This window comes from Megalobrama amblycephala, linkage group LG9 (assembly GCF_018812025.1).
Source record: "Megalobrama amblycephala isolate DHTTF-2021 linkage group LG9, ASM1881202v1, whole genome shotgun sequence".
Classification (NCBI taxonomy): domain Eukaryota; kingdom Metazoa; phylum Chordata; class Actinopteri; order Cypriniformes; family Xenocyprididae; genus Megalobrama; species Megalobrama amblycephala.
In genome coordinates, this window is record NC_063052.1 from 21,537,704 (window position 1) to 21,563,723 (window position 26,020).

At 36.4% G+C, this 26,020-nt stretch overlaps 1 long non-coding RNA gene across 4 annotated transcripts in view; it reads left to right on the top strand.

Moving 5' to 3' along the window:
- LOC125275268 overlaps positions 1–26,020 on the top strand; it is a 43,272-nt gene that overhangs the window by 14,180 nt on the left and 3,072 nt on the right. For 2 of the 4 annotated variants that reach the window (XR_007186416.1, XR_007186419.1), the window contains exons 3-6: positions 2,240–2,285; positions 15,093–15,173; positions 17,238–17,275; positions 24,663–24,795. This is a non-coding gene — a long non-coding RNA (uncharacterized LOC125275268). The remainder of the gene's footprint in view (positions 1–2,239; positions 2,286–15,092; positions 15,174–17,237; positions 17,276–24,662; positions 24,796–26,020) is intronic. The other 2 variants (XR_007186418.1, XR_007186417.1) reach the window with 1 other exon arrangement.

Here is a 26,020-nt window from a genome sequence, read left to right on the forward strand (position 1 = left end):
TGTACAACAAGTAAATCCACTTCACCAGCTAAATATCCTTTGACAGCGATGCCATTGAAATATACAGAGCTACCGCAAAAGCGGAAGTTCAAAGACAATATTTTAAAGATGGTGGCACGCTTGTTTCTCTGACGCATAAGGTCTATAGCCTATAAATGTATGTATATATGTAAAATATGAAAATATACAAAACTAAATGCATCTTAACTAATTTATAGTATGTTTTCTGTTGCTATTGTTTCCATTAAGAAGAATTTCTGTAATTTCTTCAATATAAACATCTGCCAGAGAATTAAAAAATATATAAAATTAATACTGATTATGATTCAAATAAATGTAAATAACCAAATGTAACATAATGCAATGGTGAAATTATGCATTCTTTCAGATAAAAGAATGCAACTCATTCAGCCCCAAAGTTTATTAATTTGTCATTGAAAAACCTTGACCCCTATTCTGAATGCTGGGGCGATGTGTTGAAGTGTGAACAGCTTTGGGATATTATTGTCTGAGTTTTAAAGCTATTTGGTAATGTCTGCGTGTTAGTTGTCATGACATTGAGAATTTCACTGTTAGAGGCAATGACATTTCACTGTGTAGGAAGGATCTGGTGACTGGGCCTGATAGTGTGCATAATATACTGCACTTAATATCTGGTGGGGGGGTAGCAGTGGTCTGTCTGAACATATGTTTCTTTGGAGAAGCAGTAATTATGGAAGTACAGTTGTGGTGTAAGGGTTAATAGCTGCGGCTTGCTGGAATGTGTCCACATGTTATGTGTGTGTGTTGGAATGTTTCCAGGTTGATGCAGAGAATTCCCCGCCAAAGTCGTACCGTTGACGAGACCCTCTTTTTGATTAGATACTGCGCTTTCTTTTTCGTTTTCTGACTTTCTTTTTTCCTCTATTGTCCTCACATGTCACTGTCTTCCTGCTCTATTCTCCCCTCCCCCCTTTTCCTCTCTCTTTCCCTCACCAGCCTCCTGCATTACCCCATGTGTTCTCTCTCTGTCTGTCTCTCTCTCTATTTATTTCGCACATGAATTTCAAACCCTGAGGTGCTGGGGGGTTGGGTGTGCGCGATAGCGAGACAAGAAGAGAGACTGTATGTGTGTGAAAGAGTTGAAGTGTGTGTGTGTGTGTTCTCTGTATGCATGCATCTGAATGCAGATACTTCAGTATGTTCATCTACATGCAAACATGTGTGTGTGTATGTGTGTCATGAGAGAAACAGAGACAGTGTCTGTTATCGGTGCATTAGAGTGCCTGGTACTGTTGGTCGTGTCTGATTTGCAGCTCTTATTCTCAAAGGGCTGCCGTAATTGGGCCGCACATCTGTCTCTTGCAATTTGATTGGCCAGTTTTGTGTCAAAGGGGATCTGGCGTTCAGTCGTGGTCATTTCATTACCAATTTTTGTTACTGTAATATGCATTTGCAATTTGTTAAGGGGATTGTTTAGGCAAAAATCCAAATTCTGTCATTGTTTACTCACACTAATGTCATTCCAAACCTGTGTGATTTTATTTATTCTGTGGAACACAAAAGAAAAAAACAAAAAAAAAAAAACATTGGGTTCCAAAACAACAACACTGAAACATTTTTTTCTAAATATGTTCTTTTGTGTTTTGCAGAAGAAAGAAAATCATACAGGTTTGAAATGACATGAGGGTAAGTAAATGATGACAGAATTTTCATTTTTGGCTGAACTATCCCTTTAACAACCCATCTTCACACAACACACTTTTCACACTCATTCTGTCCAAACCGTCTCTGAAGTTGTATTGATCTGAGTGGCTAAACAGACCCTCAAGAGAGCTTTGGGACACTCATAGAAATTCAATTCAAGCATTAGAGACAAGACACTCAGCTTTTAAGCCAAATATCATATTTAAAGACGTCAGGGTCCATTTAATATTTTTAGTTCTATGAGGAGCTCACAAAGAAATTTCAGAGGTCTTATCTGTGTGTATGTTTCTGTCATTCCATCCGTCCATCCATCTTGACCATTATTCTGAATGATGTGGGAATGTGTCAAAAATGTTTGTGTGAATAAGTTAGTTATTCCTAACGTATTTGATTCAGATTCATGGATTGTAATGCTGTTTTAAATTTAATTTAAATTCAGTTGTTTTGAGATTTGTGGCTGAATGGCTTGAATGTAGATTTATTAGACCTTGAATTGATACATGAGTCAGATTTTTATATCTCACTTTATTTTCTCTCCCTATTTTCTTTTCAGATCACAGTTCTTAATCTACTGGAAGAAATGCCAGTTACATAAGAAAGTAAGTAAAGTTTGAAAGTGCATGGCCATGATATTTTTAATGAATACCTATGAATATGAATATCTATTAATTTTATATATCCTGTGGACAACTTTAGTATAAGCGGCTGTATTATGAGAGATTTTGTGATGGATGAAGTGGAAATTGTAAAATGCAAACATGTTGATTATATAGTCATGAGTTGTTATGCACTCCATTATCACCTTGGTAACATGGGTCAGGTGTCAAAGTCAAGTGTACACTGCATTATAGCTGTAAATTGGCTTGCCCAATAGAAAAAGAAAAGTTGCTACCACACAGTTAAACAGTACATCCATCTTAAAGGTGCCATTGAATGTTTTTTTACAAGATGTAATATAAGTCTAAGGTGTCCCCTGAATGTGTCTGTGAAGTTTCAGCTCAAAATACCCCATAGATTTTTTTAAATTAATTTTTTTAACTGCCTATTTTGGGGCATAATTAGAAATGCGGCGATTCATGCTGCGGCCCCTTTAAATGCTAGCGCTCTCCGCCCCCGGAGCTCGCGCTTGCCTTAAACAGCATAAACAAAGTTCACACAGTTAATATAACCCTCAAAATGGATCTTTACAAAGTGTTCGTCATGCATACTGCATGTATACGTCGGATTATGTGAGTATGGCATTTATTTGGATGTTTACATTTGATTCTGAATGAGTTTGAGGTTTTGCTCCATGGCTAAAGCTAACATTACACACTGTTGGAGAGATTTATAAAGAATGAAGTAGGGTTGTTCCGATTCCGATACTAGTATCGGAAATACCACCGATACCACAAAAATTTCTGGCATCGGTATCGGCGAGTATTTAAACTCACGTACCGATCCGATACCATTTTCTTAAACAATACCTAGTTGTGCCCGCTATCTTTGCTTAACGCAGCAAATCAGAAATCAATTCTTCTTCGCGGCTCAGAATGCAAACACAGGAAGTTGTGCTGTGTTGCCACAAGCAACCACTGTTTAGAGCAGCGGAGAAGTGAAAACGCGCTAGCAGTATGTCTGCTGTTTGGCAGTATTTCAGACCAGTAAAACGGCGACATGTCTCATATGCAATGCTGCAATTTCGAGTGGCACAAGTATTGGCAACTTTAACACAAATAACTTAATAAAGCATTTGAAGACGCGTCACCCCGCGCAACACGATGGTTACATAAAGGCTAATGCTGCGTTCACACCAGACGCGAATGAAGCGATAAGCGCGAGTGATTTACATGTTAAGTCAATGCAAAGACGCGAATTGACTTCCTGCGGCGAGATTCGCGTGAATGACGCGGTGCGAATTGAGCGATTCGGGCGTTTGACGCGCTTAAGATGGAGAAGGATGAGGCGTGCCAGCTTCATTCAAACAAAGAGAAAAGTTTTCAAAAGACAAATAAAGATAACCGACAAAATTGTCGGGTTTATTGTTCTGGATGACCAGCTGCTGTCAGTCGTCGAAAACGTGAGATTTTTATTTAACAAAATTGTTTCTGGACTTCAAGTTTTAAAGAGATTATTTTCTTATATAATTATATTCCTAGATTTATTTGTTGCACTGTTTTTATAGTTATATTGTAAAACTAATATACCTTTTTCAGTTTACAGTGTTAGATTTGTGGCTGCATTTGAAGTTCTTTTTCACTTAAAATAAATAAATAATATAACTGACAAATGTATGTCGTCAGATAATAAAAATACTCTAGTTCACTGTATGTTTTTGTTCTTGTTTTATTAAGGGATAAGTCTGAAGCACACCATAAATAATTCTATCAATTCATACAGGGCTAGTAGTATATATATATACAGATACACACCCAGGTATCGGATCGGTACTCGGTATCGGCCGATACCCTGAGCTCAGGTATCGGAATCGGTATCGGGAATGGAAAAGGGGTATCGGAACATCTCTAGAATGAAGTTGTGTTTGTGCATTATACAGACTGCAAGTGTTTAAAAATGAAAATAGCCACGGCTCTCTTGTCTCCGTGAATACAGTAAGAAACAATGGTAACTTTAACCACATTTAACAGTACATTAGCAACATGCTAACGAAACATTTAGAAAGACAATTTACAAATATCACTAAAAATATCATGATATCATGGATCATGTCAGTTATTATCGCTCCATCTGCCATTTTTCGCTGTTGTCCTTGCTTGCTTACCTAGTCTGATGATTCAGCTGTGCACATCCAGATGTTAATAGTGGCTGCCCTTGTGTAATGCCTTGAACATGGGCTGGCATATGCAAATATTGGGGCGTACACCCCGACTGTTACGTAACAGTCAGTGTTATGTTGAGATTCGCCTGTTCTTCGGAGGTCTTTTAAACAAATGAGATTTATATAAGAAGGAGGAAACAATGGAGTTTGAGACTCACTGTATGTCAATTCCATGTACTGAACTCTTGTTATTCAACTATGCCAAGATAAATTCAATTTTTAATTCTAGGGCACCTTTAAAGGGTTAGTTCACCTCAAAATGAAAACTCTGTCATTAATTACTCACCCTCATTTCATTCTAAACCTGTAAGACTCTCATTCATCTTCGGAAAACACAAATTAATCTTTTTGATGAACAAGAACAAACCTCTTCTGGAAGCTCAAACGTACTGCGTAACACATGAGAATGAACCTCATTGGTTACGCAGCACGTTTGAGCTTCCGGAAGAGGTTTGTTCTTGTGTGTTGTTGGTTAGGTTGAGCTTCTACTTATGTTCACTGATCAATGTTTACATGTGAGTAAAAGCCTAAATTAAAAGCCCAAGGGCCAGATTTACTAACAGCTCTAACAAACCCTCTTTTGGTGTTAAAAAACTACTGTCTGGATTTACTAAAGAAGTGCAGTGCAAAATTAGCGATGAAAAGGCGTGGACTGAGTTGTTTTTATGTAGGAGTTTCCCTTTCAGATGCAAAATTTATGGGAGGAGAATATTTAAATGATTCATGCAACACGATTTACTAATGTTTGCGCTCGTCAATTTACTGGTATTTGTGCCATTATTTAACGCCCCCAAAAAAGCATGCCTTAACCCATTTTGCGACATGGCTGCAATTGTTGCTGCTATAGGAGGAGACACCGCAGTGACCAGAGAGCACGTGGTAGAAGGGAGAAAATATTTTCCACTTGTATTTGCTTCTTTGGTATGCCAGAGGAAGTTATCTGAACATATCATTTGCCAAGCTGCACCTGAGCGTCAGCTCTGCTTATTTGTGACCCAACACTAATTAGATTTCATTTGTCATTATGTAAATGATTTGACTGCGCCTGTGTCCTTTAATTTGCGCGTCAGCAGTAGATCACGCGCAAAACTTGCCACTCCCAATGGCGCATTTGTGGAATTGCACTCTCACGCTAATTTGCCCCATTTAGAATATCTGGCCCTGAATATGTTCATCATAAAATTTGGACTAGACCGCTCGATACATATGGATTATTTTGACAATCTCTTTATGAACTTTTTGAAGGGTCAAAGATCAAGTTGCAAAGGCAGTCAATGGAGGGACAGAATGCTGTCAGATTTCATAAAAAAAAAAATCTTCATTTGTGTTCCCGAATGAAAATCTTACGAGTTTGGATCGACATGAAGGTGAGTAATTAATGACAGAATTTTCATTTTGAGGTGAACTAACCCTTTATTGTAAGTATAATTATTATAGCATATACTATAACAATTAAGCTTCAAGGCTCTGGTTCAAGGCTCTTAAAACACAGGCTTCTACTGAATCTCCTGCCACTCTATATGTGCCTTGTCTCTGTCTTCATCCTGCATTGTTCTCTCTCTCTTTCACCCTCCGCTGCATGAGTCACTCGTTTAACTGAATGTTGATTGCAGAATAGTTCAATTACTATAGATTTCCATCCCTTCATCCGTTTCTGCCTTCCTCCTTTAATGTCCTCTTAAACACACACACATCTCGCTGTATCACTTAATGCAGCAAGCAAATAAATAAATAAATTAGGGCATGATATGTGACCAGGCTTTTATAGCGATCCATTCATTCCCTCCATCCAAGTTCATGGGAAGATATATAGCACTTTGCTGTGGCTGTGAACAATGCTCCTCAATGAAATTGCATCGGAAAGTGACTCACGTAAAGTTAAATTGAGACCTATAGATATATGTTTTATGGCTGACTGTGTTATGACATGAACCAGGCTGAAATCATCTTTAAGAGTATGTGGTGATTTCAAACAGATGAGGTGGTTTTGCTAAGTAATGGGTGTAAAAGAGAAAGTGAGGGAGGCATGTATGTATTCGGGCTTCGTGGTTTTAAAAGGATTACAGCTTTTATTAAATTATAGATAATTTGAGGTTTTATGTTTTCTTAAATACACTACTGTTCAAAAGTTAATACCTTTATTCAGCCAGGACAAAATTGATCAAAAGTTACAGTAGAGTTTTAACATTGTTACAAAGGATTTCTTTTTCAAATAGATGCTGTTCTTTGAACTTTCTATTCATTGTAGAGTCCTGGAAAGAAAAAAAAAACGTATCAAGGTTTTCACAAAAGTATTAACCCTCTGGAGTCTGAGGCTGATTTGGGGCCTGGAGAAGTTTTGACATGCCCTGACATTTGTGCTTTTTTCAGTTGTTCATAAACATATTAATGACACAAGTGTCATTACACTGTATTCAGCACAAACTAGGCTACCATAATATGTGAGGAACATGTATGTACATGTTTGTGTTTTTGAAGGAATAACGTTTATGCGTGGTTACTGAAAAAACAAAAAACTTAAGTCACTGATATAAGGCCAATAAAAGTATATTAAATCTGTGTTCACAAGACTTTTGGGTATTGAAGGTTGTAGACTAGAGTTTTTGCTTCAAAATTATGTAAAAATTATGCTGACTACTCTTTCATTTATAACAATATACTGATTTAGTTTTGTAAGACACTTTTTGCCAAGAAACACGGTATGCGAGGAGGCGTGAATCTCCATGAATAATGGCTCATTCTCACCTGTGAAGACAAAAGAATTGAATAGTAATGACCTGAAAAGACTTGCATATTAATGAGGCATTTCAGTCAGGTAGGCTGTGAAAAAAAACTTCTGTGATTTCTCAAGCCCATCATGGTATATGAAACATACAGAAAAATGTTATTACAATATAAAATAATGGTTTTATATTATACTTTAAAATATAATGTATTTCTGTGATGCAAAGAGTCTGAATATAGGCTTTTAGTTTAAAAGCATGCACATTTGGAGAAATATAGGATTCTCATATGTTTGTCAATTTTCTATACAGAGGAGTTATTTTTTTATTTAATATTCATTGTTATCTCTATGAGCGCTGGTGTTTGCAATTCATACTGCAGCCGGAGGGCGCTCTGTGCATTTTAGTCCACAAATTCACCTAAGAAGAAGACGATATTCCATGAATGGTGTTTACCAATTCATACTACAGCCGGAGGGCGCTAAAGAAACAAAAACTCACTTAAAACTTATCAATAGAAGAAAACAAACAGGAATTTACTGCATGTCTTCCAGAGATCGCTAACCATGGCTTTTTCATCCAGATAAACAATTTTCAAGGCAATAAATACACGATTGAGATGATGAATGCATGTGTTGTCTCTGAATTTGCGTCTGAATAGCGCTGGCTCCGTGGGCGTGGCCGCATTAGTGGGTAATAGCTGAATCACGGACTTCTGACATGGCTCTCTTTTCATACAGATTACATAAACACAGAATGTTTGTTTTCGATTTTACTTGCACGATTTAAAACCTGACATTTCAACGTTTTGTTAGACATAAGTATGAATTTTTTGTGATTAGTATTCACTAAGTTACACTTCATTTTCTGAGAACTATCAGATTGGACTTCGTTCAGAGGGAGATGAGAGATCACGCATCATGTTAGTTTTCTTTATTTTACAAAAAGCACAACATTTTGTTTTTACTCTGAGTGTATACAAATAAAAGGAGATATTCTATAGTTTCAATTGATGTATTACTTATGTCTCTATGACAACAAATGACAGAGTATTTTTAAGTCTGTTTTGCTGCAATGTGAAAAAAAACCTGCAAAACGCGCCGGCGCGTTTTTAGACCTCAGAGTGTTAAGCAGCGCATCTGTTTCCAACTTTGATAAAATTAAGAAAAATACTAAAGTCACTAAAACAATAGTGACTTGGCCACCACTGTCATCAAACAAATGAACTCTGGTGCGATTGCTCTGTTAGTTGGGTCATTTAAAGTCACCCTTTTATCCAGTTTTGTTTTGGAGGTCTCCTACAACAGATTTACATGCATCAAAGGTCAAAAAACGCTTTAATTTTCTCATAATATACATTGCACATCACCACATTTTTCAATGATTCTCAAACCACACATCTGAAGATTCAGTCTCTCTAAGCCTCTCCTTTCCGTGAGCCTACTTTGCTCTGATTGGCCTGACGGCCCAGTCTGTTGTGATTAGTCGGAAACAAAATGCCAAAAAGTTCACACTGTAAAAAAAAATCCCAGTAAAATTTACGGTAAAAAATCGGCAGCTGTGGTTGCCAGAACTTTACCGTAAAAAATACGGTAGCAACGTAAAAAAAAAATCTGTTAAATTTACGGTAAAATAACATATTTCATTAACTGATATTAATGTTTATTTACCAACCTAATGAAGTACTAATATCTGTTTTGCACCTTTATAATACACTGACAGTCACCAAACACAGTGGTGATAAGAGTCACATGATGAATCAAAGTTCATCACAAGCAGATTTTCCACAAGCTGAGGAGGACAGCACTGACATATAGAAGGTGCACACAGTGTCATTCACACACACACTAAACACCATCATGGTAACACACATGACATTTTAAAAATGCAATAAACATTAATTTAACAACATTAGGTGTAACATAAAACCCTAATGTACATAACTGATTAGAAAAAAATGAGAAAAACTAAAAAGAAACAGAGTTATTTCAACGAAAATATATCAAATGTGAAGTATCACGCAGGGAATTGTGGGAATGTCAATTTACGGTTTTTCACTGTAAATTTTACAATGAATTGTTATTTTCACTTCCAAAAACTGTGAATTTAACGGTATTTTACCGTAAAATTACATTAAATGTACCTAAATGTATCTATTACAGTTATTCACCGTATATAGTGCGAGAACTTTCTGTAAAACAATTAACAGTTTTTCACCGCAGCATTTTTACAGTCTTTTACTGTTAAAATCACGGTCATTTTTTACAGTGCACAAAACTTCAGCTCCGGAGGCTTCCTAAATCCTCAGTCATTTTTACACACTGTAAAGATGGTGTCAATTTTACCATATAAATTTGAGCGCAAGTCTGATGATGAGTCATTGGAAGAACTAGTTATTCAACCAGAACCACCAACGCAAGGACGACGCGTTTTCTTACGTTTCTCAGTGATGCGCTACTCAATTTGTTGTATATTATGAGATGTTGCAACTGTAATTCCACACCATCAGCATTAACGCAAATGTATGTCCATCAACAAACCGATTTGTACATTTCTAAATTATTGCAGTGCATGTGTGGGAACTGTATCATTAACTGTATCAATAAAAGTGTATACCTTAGCCGAGCACTTTAAATAAGTGTAAACGCTGCCACCTGACATTGGTGTGCACCAAATAAGTGGACCGAGACCCCTCAAAAGGTGGGTCTAGGTCCACTTCCAAACAAACTCTGGTGTGGGTCGACTAAAATATGAACACAACACGGACCAAATACATCGAAACTAACATAGGACAGAATGCTTAAGCATACCTGTTTTTACTCGTCATAGGAGTTGCATTGCCAATGGCAATTCAGTACAGGCGTCAGAATGGCCGTCTCCTTCATTTGTGTGTAATAGAGAAATTCCTGGTGCTGTTTTGACTTTTTTTTTTTTTTTTTTTACTTTCTTTAACACATTTTATGAACTCTTCTAGACTTTTTAGTTGATAAAAATACCATCATATGGACCCACATGGTGAATGTGATTTCACCAAGTGCAACATGCTGGATCAACATCTTTGTTGATCCTGGAACAACATTCCAATCAACCAATCAGATTTGAGGGACAAGTTTACAGTTGATTTCAAATTTAGGTTTGCACTCAAGGTTAGGTGCTTCTAGATAAGTGTTATTCACCTATAAATTCCCTCTGATTTTATTGATAACTTATGGGTTGGGTTGGGTTGGGTTGGGTTGGGTTGGGTTGAGTTGGGTTGAGTTGGGTTTAGGGTTAGGGCTAAATTTTTGGCACTATCATTTTCTTTTTTGGTCCAGACCAAAAGAACCAAGAGAACCGATCTACAAGTGTGAACACACCCTAAATGCCATAGTATTTGAATATGAATAGGAAAATATTGACAATTCTGTACTGTTAGATCAAAGTACCATGATATTATCATCTGATCACATGGCACTGCCACAGTACTTGTTTTTTTATTTTTTTTATGAATATGCTTTATAGTACTAATGATGACTGTAGTTACTAGGGAATTTTATGGAAAATATGGTTACCATGGTGAATTCTTTTAAGGGTGAGACCAAAGAAAATAAGCACAGATCTTGGCACCTCCTTTACCAACATTTGGAGCATTAGTATTACCAAAATTACAAATTTAGGTTGCCATTTATATGAAATCTTTCAGCCCATAAATAAAGCAAACTTTTAAAATGAATAAAACTCGTAGTACCAAAAAAATTCTACTCTGAAGGTTCAAGTGCATTAGTAAGTCTAAGATGCTCTTTGTATGTTTTCCCCTCTCTCTCGTTTTCTCTCTCCCTCTGTCAGTCTTTCTCTCCTTCATCCCCTTTTATCCATCACTCGACTCAATATTGATCTGAATTCATTTGTTTCTTATTGATTTAGTTCTCCGCCCTCTGCCGCATTGTGCAAACACAAGGACACACAGACTGCTCAGTCCACTGCCTGCGAACACACACTCAAACAGACTCACGCAATAAACCACTCACTACTTTAGTGCGTCACTTACGCTCAAATACAAATACAATCATGAAAGATTTTTATTAGTATTTACAGTCGTCCTTAAACATACTTTTTCACTCAAAAATCAGCACTATTTAGAAAGGATTTGAAAACACACTTGCAGCAGGACCCTCCATCAGACTGTGTAATGATGTAGACTGGAGATATTGATCACTGTCTTGAAGGAAAGATTTGAGGAGGACCTGACTGGTGACACAATTAAAGCTGCAGTCCTTTGAAAACCTCTGAAGAGCATCTTTTATAAGAAAAATGCTCAGTGTTATTGAAAGGAGGTTTTCTTTGTGTCATTTGTGTGTATTATAGAAATAGAATGGGGTTTTGAGAGTGTTTATGTGCATGTGTCAGGGACATTTCTTTAAGTGAAATATCAGAAGAAACCTGAAGTAAAATGTTACTTTAGATTTCATTTTTTATTTATTTTTTATTTTATTGTTTAATAAATTAATGAATATAATATTCAGGTTGATAGATGCAGTTATAATAGTTGCAGTACAGGGAAAAAAATGGTATAGAAACTGTTTTCACTCTGAAATTGCTAGTAAATTTCACAAAGAAATAGCAGTAACAGATTGAATTAAACACAAAAGTTTAAAGAAAAAAGACTGAAATAGTATTTTCTTGTAAAACATACTCCAATAATCTTTATTTATAACTTAAATTTTTTTTTTTTTAATGTATTTATTTATTTATTTTTTACAATGTACAGTATTTGTGACCCTGGAGGGTCAGTTTTTTTGAAATTCTGAATAAATAAGCTTTCCATTGATGTATGGTTAGTTAGGATAGAACTATTTGAAAATCCGGAATCTGAGGGTGCAAAAAAAATCTAAATATTGAGAAAATCTCCTTTAAAGTTGTCCAAATGAAGTCCTTTTCAATGAATATCTACTCATTTTTCTTATTTTTTGATATATTTACGGTAGGAAATTTACAAAATACCTTCATGGAACATGATCTTTACTTAATATCCTAACGAATTTTGGCATAAAAATAATAATTTTCGATCCATAGAATGCATTGTTGGCTATTGCTACAGATATACCCGTGCAACTTATGGCTGGTTTTGTGGTCCAGTGTCATATTTAACCTTAAAATGGATTCTTGTAATTTTCATACTTCAAATGTCATAGAAATGTTGAAGTACTTTGGATTACCATCTAAATAGCATAATACATCAATATGGTATTTAGTACTATAATGTACATAAAAGTACCATAATGCAGTTACTTGAGGCTCAAAGAACTGAAAGGAGAAATTGCTGTTCAACATGAAACTGTTCAAATTAATTAATAGAATATTCTGGTTTATAGATGTAGTTATAATAGGTATAATGCAATAGCTTTATTCTTTCACATGAATTTCATAAAAATATTCTTTAGTATGTTAAAACGGGTCATAACCTTTCAACACATAACATCACTCATCACATTGATTCTTTTCAATCGTCTTTTAATGAGTTTGGTATATTTTCAATGTATGAAAATGCTCCAAATTCCTCTTCTGTACATTGCCTTTTCTCTACATACATCTTGAACACCTTAAAGAATTTTTCCTTGTCACTGTGACCTTTAGCTTGCTCACTGTGGGGCTATTCTTTGTAAAGCTGCTTTGAATGCATTCTGTATGCATTGTGAAATGTGCTTTGCAAATAAATAGAATTGAATTACAGATATTCCTTTGGTATTTTTCTTATTTTTGCAGTGTTTTAGCCAAGATTTTTTATTGGTAGTGTCATCTGCATTCTTTCTTCCATTCATAGTCTGAATTAATTTGCTTGTATTGTTCAGTGTAAGAATGGATAGTGTTTGTGTGGCATATAGACATGTTTTATTAATTCACTATAAGTGTGGCTCTTAACCTAAAGTCTTTTTCATCAACACGTGGACCTCCGTTCACATTTCAGCTTGCCGATTATGCCTCTCTACATTAGTTGAGGAGCACTTATATACAATGGAAATGTTACCTGATAGTGTATGCTGATAATATCCTGCTGCATTGAACATCCACTGTTGATGAACATAGATAGCAGTAGTAACCATGGTAGCAGTAGTAACTATAAGGAACCAGTGCCACCATATACAATAAGCGGGACAATTCCCCCCAAATAATCAGAAATGGCCAAACTGTCCTGAAATTCTTGCACTGCTCTGTATGTTGTAAAGTTTAACAGTTACATTTTAGACTATAGAATAACACAAGACGTGTCACTTGTATTATTATGAATGGGAGAAAGTGCATCGCGCAATATGGCGGAATAAGTCCCGCCTTCTAAATAAGAGCCAGTCGCCAATTGGTAAAGTCATCGCGTCACTGCAGCGGCCGTTAGAAGCTCCGGTTTCTATAGAAACAGTCAGACGCGCGCCTCCGAAATGAGGCACAAGAGACGAGCATTTAGGACTGCGCGTGCGCATTAGGTTGATCCACCATGAAAAACACCGTCATGATTCGTGCGTTTAGAAACAAATTGTATGAGACAGTTGTTGTCAGATTTCATTGGGGAATTCAAATATGAAATTTAATCGAAAGCTTGGCAAACGGCTTTGGAGAATTTGATGTTTCCCCATTCAAAGAGATAGGAGCTGCACTTGAGGCATTTCAAAGATGGCCGCCGAGTGAAATGACTTGTCTTAAAGGTGCTCTATGTAAGAATGACAGCTTGTGGTTGAAATGGGCACTGCAGTCCAAATTCAAAATATTGTTCGCCCCGCCCCCTCCTCCTGAGACTCATGCTCTCGCGGGTCGCCAGTTTGAAGACACGCAACAGGAGCGAGCTCAATTGACATTGGAAGGCGACGAGACTTACACACTGTAAGATAATTAGTTGATTTATGATGAGTTGATATCGTGTTTTAATATGCTCCCTTTCATAGAGATTTTTAGATAGAGGCTGAGGCTTTTTAGGTCGGGTAGAATCTGCGATCTCTGGTTTCCATGGCTGCAATTTGCTTCATGTGTTTTCTGCCAACTGGCAACCCGGGGTGGCGAAATACTATTGGGTAAATTGTCAACGTGCATTCTTGCACAGACCAAAACAAAAACATAAATTCCGACACGGAACGCAAATTTCAAAGTAAAATAACTGGCTGTAACAATGGTTTTCAGAGAAACGAGTATGTGAACTCAGCATGTTTAATAAATATCTGCAAACATGTTGGTGTTTTTATGCTTTAGTACGCTCAAAAACTTACATAGAGTACCTTTAAATGGACTTTGATATTAGTCTGGGCTGCCTAAGCAGTCTACAATGCTCATCAATGTCAAAATGATTGAGATGGCCAATCAAATCAAAGTAGGCGGGGTTTACTGTTCACAGAAGTCAGTGTACAATTGAAAATGAGCGAGGTAAGACGTAAATAGCGAAACATTTCGATACATGTCAACTGTTTCACAATAGAAATGTTGAACGACCGACGGTAACTTCCAGTGATGCAAACGACTTGACTTTTTTTCTCAAATATGGCCGTTTTGAATTGAAAACGTGATTAATGTAATTCCTAACAGAGTGTGACAAGACCAGAAATGTTTTACGCTTGCGGCATATTAAGTAACGTTACATGTGTGCATATTTTTAGTGCAAATATTATTTGAAAATAGATCAAAACGATTATTTCTCAAATAGAATTAGGCCTAGAATTTCCTTCACTGTTCTGTTTATTTATGATTTATAAAAAATTGGTCCCCCTCAGTGTTCAAGTCATGGTTATGGATGACAAATGTTTTGTGTAAAAAAAAAAAAAAAAAAAAAAAACTTGCAGCCAAGCCCCTATCATGTAAATCTTCACATACAGATATTTATCAATATTTAATGTCTTTTCTGATGGCAGGAATGCTGTGGAACTGCAGTTTGGAATATCATCATCGTTATTCATTCTCCAAGACTGTAATGACAGAAAGAAGCATGCACGGTAATAATGAAAATTACCATCTTTGTCTTTCTTTGCTTTTATATCTTGATCTCTCTGTCATACGTTGTGACTCAAGGGAATTTCAAATATTTCAGGTATCTTTGGTGTTTAAAAGTCATGATTTAAATGTTTGAGAGATAAATCCTACAAAAACATAGACATATCAAAAGGGAAACAAATCATATTTTGCATAAAGAAAACAAAACCTAATTTTTGTTCATATTTTCATTAAATTAAGCCACCCTTCTCCTAAATTCTTTGGATGTTTGACTTTTTTTCTTTTTTTTTAAATTCTTCAAATTCTCAATAGTGATGCTTTTTATACTGTGCTGTAATACAAATATTTGTATTGCATAAATTAAAGGCTTAAAAGATGTATAAATTCTTTACAATTGAAGTAAAATAAAAAGTGATTTTTTTACATGAATTTTTATGAAAAAATTCTACAGATAATCACAATAATGCTTACATTTCTATATTTTCTGTTAATTGTTATTTGTTAAATATGAACTGCGGACATGTTTTTGACATGGTTTCTTGAGATTCAATGCATGCTTCCCTGTCTTTTTATGGACAAAGACATAGAGCACTACCACTTTTGACCTGACGTTCTCGCTAGTTATGAATATTTTTTTCTGCATCATTTTTAATCGCAGCAAAGCCGTCGTTAAATGCATATTTACTCAGTACATATAATTTACAGATATAGACAAACAAAATGAACACATTATCGATACACATCCAGACGCACACAGCTGGCACGGCACTTTGCTGCCACTGACAACACTGCCCTGGCAACCGATGGGCACGTCGCCAAACCAGCAAGTTGCCAAGCAGCGAGTTCCCATAGCAACCTGCCATTCCCTGGCTTTTTGAATAAGGTATCGGCAGACAGACTCTCAGGCTTATGGGGAGAGAGAGGGGTTTGGATGAGGTGGAGAGTAGATGGAAGTGATTGAAATAAGAAAATGAAAAGAAAGAGAGTGAGTTAAAGAGAGATAGATGGAGGGAATGAGAAAGACTTTTGTTAACTGGCCCTAAATTGAACTTAAATGTATGTGATAAACTTTGAATCTTTTTCATGTTGTGTTTATTTATACAAAATCAAAAATAATACCATTTAATTCCACTTTATTAAAAAATTCAAACAAAATCAACATTTTGAAATTTAAAACTCAAAATGAAAACACTTCAAAACTTCCAAAGATTTGTGCCAGCTTCATCGCTGTGTGGTCTGATAATTAAGATCATAACAAGTGTGTTTGACCTTATGTCCCAGTGATTCGTGCTGGCTAACACACACACACACACATTCAGGTTGGCAAAAAGCTGGCACTGGCACCACCGTGCCGCATTCGCACGTGATTGGACTGTGAATGTGGCAGTGAGAGAAAGAAAAAGAAAGAGGGAGGAAGATAGGGTGGAGCCGAGCCAGAAAGAGAAGGACAAAAGTCCTAAAGGATATTAAGCCGCAAAAGTGACCTAAACAACAGCAACATTAAGAGCAGAAGGCACAAATCCATAGGCCAAGTTGTCAACTGTTAGGTTTGTAGTTTAGTTTGCATCAGGAAAATGAACGCGTTTGACTGTGAAAAGGACAGAGAATGAGAAAGGAGCTGAATAGACCGCTCAGTTAATGTTTGGACCGCATTCACGTCTCACCCTGGAGATCTCTGTCATTGTCAGAGGAACAGAGCTGTCCAACATATGTGTCTGCAGTTGTCTGGGAACAGTGTGAATGTTAACCGTTTCGTGTTAAAGGAATGGTTCACACAAAAATTGCAATATCTGATCATTTTTCCCTCTGGTGAGCTGTTACGAGCAAATCATAGAGTGATTTGAAACATCACTTTGATGCACAAACAAATCATTCAATCTTGTTTTGTACCCTTTTTATTGAAAAGAAACAAAAGTATGTTTTGTACTATGTATTTTCATTATTCAAGTGACATAAAATACACTATTGTCAACTGGAATATAGTGCGCAAGTTGTGCTTTATGTAATTTGTTTAATTAAAATAATTGTGTGTAAAACTTAAAATATTTCTCCTTTTTTTTGCGCAGAATGAATATCATCCATGAGCGTTTGGAACCACTTGTGGGTGAGTAAACTTTTTTTTTTTTATTATTTATTTTTTTTTTGTGTGAACTATAACTTTTAATTCAAGGCTGATGCCAAGTATCTGGTTATTGTTTGCAGATAAACTAACTTTTGAGGTAACAAACGAGAGAATCATCATTCTAGAGACAAGCAAAAATAGACTGATCCACAGGCTGGATTCATTTTTCAGGATTTCAGACACACAGAAGTTCAAAACGAAACAGATGAAGGGCCTTTTTCTTGTTTGAACTGCATATGAAATTGATTGAAGTCACCTCACTAAGCATGTACAATTTCCAAGTACTTCAAACACCCCAAATCTGACTTTCTTTTCAGTTGTTTTCGGTAATGCAATAAGTAAGACCTTTGAACAACAGCCTTATTCATGATGGCTTGATCCATACTATTTCATATTTTATTAAATGGAAAAACTTCATGTCAGTCTTTTAAATTGTATTTCAAATACCTGTTCCTGCTCTTTTATCTCAATAGTTAGATTTTCTCTTGCATTCAGCTTCATTCGAGGATTCATCTCACACATGGAATGAATGTAAGAAATTGAATTGCAAAAACAACATTATTATTAAAAAAATAGCAAATAATAGTTAAGAAATCAATCCTGTCCCTCAACAGATTCACAAAAACACTAAATCATGACATTCTATTAAAATGTTGGTTTTCCAGACGTCAAGGCTGTGGCCGCTATGAAAAGAATAAAGATTTGGGCATAAGAAAAGAATATATTCCCGTAGAGCACTTCTTAAAGGTGGTAGTTGAAAATTCTGCAATAATGCCGTTCCAAACATGTAAGACTTTCATTCATCTTCAAAACACAAATGAAGATATTTTTAATGAAACCGGTATTTTTAATTATCTTTTCAAAATCCATTCAAAAAGGCCATACAGAGATTGTAAAGGAAATTGAAAAGTTTATTCCAAGTCTTCTGAAGAGATACAATCAATTTTGGACAGGTTTGATTTAAAGGTGCCCAAGAATGCTTTTTCACAAGATGTAATATAAGTCTAAGGTGTCCCCTGAATGTGTCTGTGAAGTTTCAGCTCAAAATACCCCATAGATTTTTTTAAATTAATTTTTTTTAACTGCCTATTTTGGGGCATCATTAACAATGCACTGATTTACACTCGGCGCCGCCCCCTTAAATCACGTGCTCCCTGCCACATGAGCTGTCGACTATATTACAGTGCATTTACAAAGTTCACACAGCTAATATAACCCTCAAATGGATCTTTACAAGATGTTCGTCATGCATGCTGTATGCATGCTTCGAATTATGTGAGTAAAGTATTTATTTGGATGTTAAAGTTTTATTCTGAGTGAATTTGAGGCTGTCCTCCGTGGCTAATGGCTAATGCTACACTGTTGGAGAGATTTATAAAGAATGAAGTTGTGTTTATGAATTATACAGACTGCAAGTGTTTAAAAATGAAAATAGCGACGGCTCTTGTCTCCGTGAATACAGTAAGAAACGATGGTAACTTTAACCTCATTTAATAGTACATTAGCAACATGCTAATGAAACATTTAGAAAGACAATTTACAAATATCAGTAAAAATATCATGCTATCATGGATTATGTCAGTTATTATTGCTCCATCTGCCATTTTTCGCTGTTGTTCTTGCTTACCTAGTCTGATGATTCGGCTGTGTGCAGCTCCAGATGTTAACTGGCTACCCTTGTGTAATCCCTTTCATAATGTTGGGAACATGGGCTGGCATTATGCAAATATTGGGGCGTACACCCCGACTGTTACGTAACAGTCGGTATTATTCCATGTCTTTTCCATGTACTGAACTCTTGTTATTTAACTATGCCAAGGTAAATTCAATTTTTGAATCTAGGGCACCTTTAAGCTTTTTTTTTGCATATAAACATTGATCAGGGAACATAGATCAAATATAGTTAACACAAGCTCATTCGTACTTGCTTGACAAACAAGAATAAACCTTGTTGGTTTTTGCACATAAACAAACAAAATCTTCCGTTTATCAAATTCGATAAGCAATCGTGCTTCTTCAGAAGACTTAAACTAAACGAAATATGGTTTATTTTGTACTATGTCTTTATGAACTTTTCGAACCATCTACGTTTCTGTTGTGTGGACTTTAAATGGAGGGACAGAAATCTCTTAGGTTTCATTAAAAATATCTTAATTTGTGTTTCAAAGATGAAAGTCTTATGGGTTTGGATGGTGCGCTTGGATCATGATGGTGGGTAAATAATGACAGAATTTTAATTTTTGGGTGAACTGTCCCTTTTAGCCAATCAGACAGCCGAAAAAGGTTTAAAGGCTTAACCTTCTCTTAAATATTTTTATTTGATCATTTATTGATTTACATTTTAATAATGTTAATATTATATATATATATATATATAATATAATATTTTGATGCTACCATTAATTTTTTTTTTCTCATTCAGAAAACAGACACAACAATATATATAAATTATAAATATATATTCAGTTGTTTTCGGTAATGCAATAAGACCTTTGAACAACAGCCCTATTCATGATACTTGATACAAGTACTTGTGCATATCAGCAATACCATTTTTCAAAAGTGGATGATGTGTTGCTTTACATAAGTTGTCCAGTAGGGGAAGACATTACACATGAAATATATTGACAGCTGACTGTGAGAGTATGTAGAAATCGAACCACGAGTCAGTGCGCTGCAGGCTGAGGTAGTTGGTTGTATGGTTTTGCATCATAATCAGCCTGGAGTTAACTGTACAACCTTCTAGCTTTCCCTGCGGCGTCACCATTACGTCGAGGTGAGTATGAATGACCATCAGCTGCATATAGACAAGCATTTCAATTGTTTTTACCTTAAAATTGAGCTGCAAGGTTGAAAACAAAACAAAACATATGGTGTGAATCAGCACAGCAGCACTTTCATTGTTGTTGTTTTTGTAGTTTCAGTGTTTGTTGCACTCATTAACAGGCTGTTAGTCACCCCTATCTACCATATGGACAGTTTGGGTGAGCGCCCAAATGCCCTCATCCACAAGAGGGCTCCAACAAATCCATGAAGTCTAGTAAATTCCTCATTAAAAACAAAAAGGTGGAGAAAACAGATTGACATGAAAATTATACGTTTTGTGTACTTAGGATTGTTCAGCCCTTAGCTCAAACAGTATAGAAGATGGCGCTGCTAGCAACACTATTGGGTTTGATTCCCAAGGAATGCATGAACTGATAAAATATACCTTTTATGCAACTTATCACTTTGGATAAAGCCAGGTGCATAAATGTTCAACATTAAGAATTGAATTGAGACAGCCTTTTAAATTCCAGTTTCACAGATGCACTTGTCCTCAACACCTGAGAGTCATGCCAGTGAAAATAAGAAAGAGTTGATTTGTAAGATGTTTATTTTCTAAACCATGAAAACTGAACACCTCAATATTGCAAAACTCAAGGTCGACTTAACAGCCTCTTGAATGTCTACAAAATCTCAAGTCTCAGTTAAGCTCACATGCTCAAAAAGGCCATAAGTAAATCAATATCCTTGAAAAGGTCTCTTCAATATAGCAGATAAATTAAATAACGCTAAGGAAAATGAAATGGTCAAAGTCTTCGTGCACTGGATGTGCTGGTTTCGGCCTCATCACCAGCTGCAGTCATGACCTCATCTCCTAAATCAAACACCTGCGATTCAGTAAACTACCTGCTAATGCACTTGCATTGTGAGTAAAAGCAAAACGCACAAGATATAATACATTCAATGCCCTGTGGATGGCAATATCACTTCCTTATAGCAGAAACAATCTGCTGCAGAAAAAGTTAGGTGCCATGCAAAATGTAATGTGTAATTGCATTGCTCATCATAAATGTAGTGGAGTAAAAAGTACATTTACTTGTTCAAAAATGTAGGCAAGTAGAGAGTAAAAGTTGCTAATATATTTGATACTCAGTACAACTACAAAGTAGCCAAAAAGATACTTAAGTACAGTAACTAATTATATTTACTCACTTTACCTCACTGTCCCTGACTGTATAGACTGATTTTTATGTGAACCACTCGAGTCGTTTTTGCCGGGAAAATCAAAAGGATGTGGCTCGCACTATCCCGAAAGCCTCTTTTCTGTTCTGTGACACATGAAACGAGTACTTATGTTGCTACTTAATGCCAAACAAACTATTTAATGTCGAATAATGAGCAGCATTGATGGCTTCTGGATGTTTGCTAACAGTATATCGCTGCAAAGGTATTTCCAACTTCTTTTTACTTAAAAGCTAAGAATGAAAAAGAACTTTGCCGAGGGTATATCAGGGCACTGAATCACATTCAGTCTCTTCTACGTTACGAATTAGGGGCTGTTTACACAACACCGTTTACAACTAAAAATGGAAAACTTTTTATGACATAAATTGCCTGAAAATGCAAACTTTTGAAAATTAGATTCAAAGTAGAAGTTTTTGGAAACGATACCTTACTCGAAAATGGGTCTCCACAAACTGTCAGTTAATGATTATCCTAAGTATATACAAATAATATTAATTTAAAATATGCATTGCTTACTATATAATGTGTAAGAAAACAAATGAGTGCATAATAAAACAACTGAATACACTGATTAACTGTTAATTAACAAATAATATTAATAATAATAGCCTATTAAGTGAATAATTGAACATCATTAATTTGTTTTATTTATAACTGAAATATTTGGACATTTAACTTGTCTGGCTATCACCAGACCAAGCTCAATTTAAAATTGAACATTGGTCTGGGGAGTTTGCTATGTATTTCCTACTGCACAAGAGGCATGATCAAGGAGCATTAGTCACGCAATTGGATAGTCCTTCAACCAATCAGATCAACGATCCGGGTGACGTACTTTTGCAGAGCGATGCGAAAACTCCAGACAGGCTTAGTTTGCATTGGTTTGTAGCATTGATCAGCGGTTTGCAGAAGCAGCAATGGCATTGAGCGATTTTTGCAGGCTGTGCAAAAAAACATGAAAGTGATCGGTATTTACACCCACTCGAGCGATTTGTTTGCTAAACTAAAGAAGTCATCTAGCATCGTTGAGAGGTTAAAAGGAATTGGATTGACTGTCGTGCGAGAGACGTCATCGTGTTATACCCGCCCAGAGCCATAGAAAGAGCTCTGTACCCGCCAATAGCGAGCAAGGTGGATAAGCCAGTCTGTGATTAGTTCCCGCAAAAGTGTAACAGATGCAGCAGAAATGAATGTACGGGTTTCCAGACTGAGTTGCCGGACGAAATCAAATCGCCGGCAGATCAGGCTGGGTTTACCCAGTCTAACATTTAACACTTAATTTAACACAATTACATCAAAGATGATTGTGAATACACTACGTGTAGGTTAAGTGCAAATGCGTGTATAAACTAAGATATCAGGCTAATCGGGGTATCTGTATGCTATGCTACATAAGCTAACTAATACAGACATATGGTCATTATAACGTTGAAACAGCATTTATCATAACATGATTTTGTAGGAATTGTAATCAAGCGCTAAAGAGAGTACTATTAAAAGCAATTTGAACCAATGGGTTCACTTGGGGTCCTAATAGAGTACCTCAGAGAAGTACGTTAGCATTTTAGGACTTCCGGTTCCATCGCCCTAAAGTCTATGGGTTTTTTGAATGGGTTTTTGCTAAATCGCCTGAAATAAGGTCTGTGGTTAACAAAGCCTCTAAATATTTTTACATTTTGATCTATGACATAAAACACACCAGTTATAACCCGCTTGTGATTTTTTAAAACCTATATTGTGTCTTAAAATTGGCGCTTGCTAACACGTTGCTAAAAGGGACTACTTCCTTTGGCGGCGACTTTAGACTTCATCATGACAAACAGTACATTTGGACAGCATTTCTCATGAAAAGGTGGATAAGTATTCATACACAGCGCATATCATAATCAGCAAGCATGTTTTTAAATAAAGTTTGAGGAAGCTTGGTGGTGACGACGTTGATCTGCGACTATGGTGTGCTGTAGTCCGTTTATAGCCTACTGTTAGCTTTCTATATCTCACAACATTATTTAGGCTTCAAAATGTATAAATGTTGTGTTAACTTGTAAAGATTATCTTGATAGACAAAACGTGTAAGTGTCATAACCCTTTGTTAAACACACAGCTTATTTTTTGCGATTTTCCAAAAGTCTGTGGGAAAAATGCATAGGCTTTCCATCGAGGGAACCTGTGCGCCGCTAACTTCCGGGTTGGCCTACAAAAACACGTCATCTCTGAGGTACTCTATGGAGAGCTAATTGTTTTTGCGGGGGATTTGTCACTACAATGGCATGCACGTGCATATTACGTGTTTAGTCTATCCACTTTAATTTTCAACGTGGAAATAAGGTGTTTTCTGTGAATTTCTGACTTCCGATTTATTAGCCGCTATAGGGAAATATCAAATTGTAATAAACTGTAAAAATAAGGTGGATAGGCACGTACTAGGTCGAGTGCTCTGTAAAAGAATGCGTACGTGCGCAGGCGCGTAGTCTTTCTTTACAAAGTGACATCGCCAACTTCTTGTCCGGCATGCAGAGTACAGTCGTTTGTGTGGATCCGTGTGAACAGGGATAGTTTTGATAACATTTTCATCTGTACAAAGAAAAAACGTTTCTGTTTTTAGTACATCGTTGTCGTGTAAACGTACCATTACATTATGAGAACGAGAAATAAGTTGTTTGCTGCTGCAGTTCACTTAACGTCCACCAGAGTCGCTAATAACAAGGGTTTCTGAATTCTACATATAGCCCATGTAAGGTAATTGAGTGTTTTAATAAAACATTATAATTAGCCCAGCATTTTAATATCATTATTTATTTTTCTACAAACATTAAGGTGGATAATATAATTTTGGTAAAGCATCTCACTTTAGTTAACTAAACTGGAAGAGGAATAAATAATTTGTCATTGAAATAAATGACTCAATTCGCACAGGGATTAATGGTTCAATACATGGAGAAATAGCACTGCCGTGGCTCTCATTCTCCTCATTTTTCCTCAATACTGAGAGTGTTTTGGACAAAACCAGGCAGCACTTCATTATTCATTTTCCATTACCCATAATCTTCAAATTAGCTAATTTTAGTGTGTTTTCAGGTGCTAACAGCTGTTCTTTTCTTCTCAAGCACATGCATTATAATAATAGCAGGATATTAGGATGGGTTTTAAGTTGTGTGGTCAGTGTGTGTTCACAATTAGCCCCTCAATCATCTCTCCAGCACTCTTATGAATGATTAGTCTCCTCCTCCTCTGTCTGTCCCGCTGACTGTCTGGCCGCTCACACGGTCTGCCAGGATCCGCATTGCGTTGCCCTTCTCCTCTAAGAGATAAAAAGAGCACATATCAGCAATCTGTGCCTGTCGTTGTTCTTTTACAGACACATAAACACACACCAAGACGTTCAGCTCCACATTATGAGAAACATAGGAATCGTACTCAGGAGAGACTGGATCGAGACTGACACGAGAACAAAGAAACGGAAAAACCTGCACAAATAAAAGCCCCCCCATGTAAGAAACTATGATTTAATGGAAAATGTTTGTAATGTTTGATCATATAATGAGAATGATTTGAGTGGCGTAAACAAACGCACCATAGATCTTTATGCATTAATTTGATTGCTTGCTAGAACAGGTGTCTCGAGGGACGTTTTTTTTTCTGCATATCTCGCATCACAATGCAAGCTACTGCATTGAAATTTTGAAAGCCTCAACTTGAACCCCATCCATTTTTTCAGTATAAAAGCACATCAAGATTTCTGTCATAATCATGTCACCTGATTCTTGCTCACTTGATTTTCCCCAAACACTTTGTCAGTTTCTGGTGTTTTGGCTCATTATCATTTGATTAATCTGTCTAATTGTTTGTTTCCCTATTCAATATACTGCCATGATTGGTTGTATAACTTCTTTGTTTGTTTGTTTATTCATCAGCGTGTGTTTGGTGAATTCACAATGTGGATCATGAATATGTATCGTGCACAGGATGTTGGTATTCAGATCCTGGAGATTATATACTCGCTGCGTATTTACGGTGAAACCAGAGTGGTAATGAATTGACTGCTTAGTGCCACCTAGTTAACCCCTGCTGGTAGATCTTGTAACTACACCATCTAGGTACAAAAAGCATCTTTCTCAATTGACGCCATTAGCTATGTTTCCATCCAAAGTTGCACATTTTTATCTTATGCGCAAAATTGGAATATCACATAAATGTTTGCAAATATAGCATCGTTTCCATCCCATGTGTTCAAGAGAACAAAATCATCACTTCCTAGGAAGTTGCTCATGAAACAGACGAAACGCAATAAACGCTGCCATGTCTTGTGTTCGGATGCCTGATGTTTGTGAACGCAATCATGTGAGATTCTTCTGGGAGGTCATTATACCAAATCGTTCTGATGACAGACATTGACTCAGGCATTTCAGAATGACCAAGCCAACCATGGTTGCCAGGTTTTCACAACAAAACCCACCTAATTGCTATTCAAAACTAGCCCAATCGCGTTTTGTGGGGGGGTCCCACAGTAAAAATTGCATTCTGGGGGGTAAATGTGCGTATTTGATGGGGTTCCCCTGGTAAAATTTGCATTTCAGGGTCTAAATATCATGTTATTTGGGGTCGCGTCAACACACGGACATGAAAAACAACCCAAATTCCAAATAGCCAAATTCCGTAGGAAAACTGTGGACTTGGCAACACTGATGCCAACATCTGAGATGCTGTGCCATGATA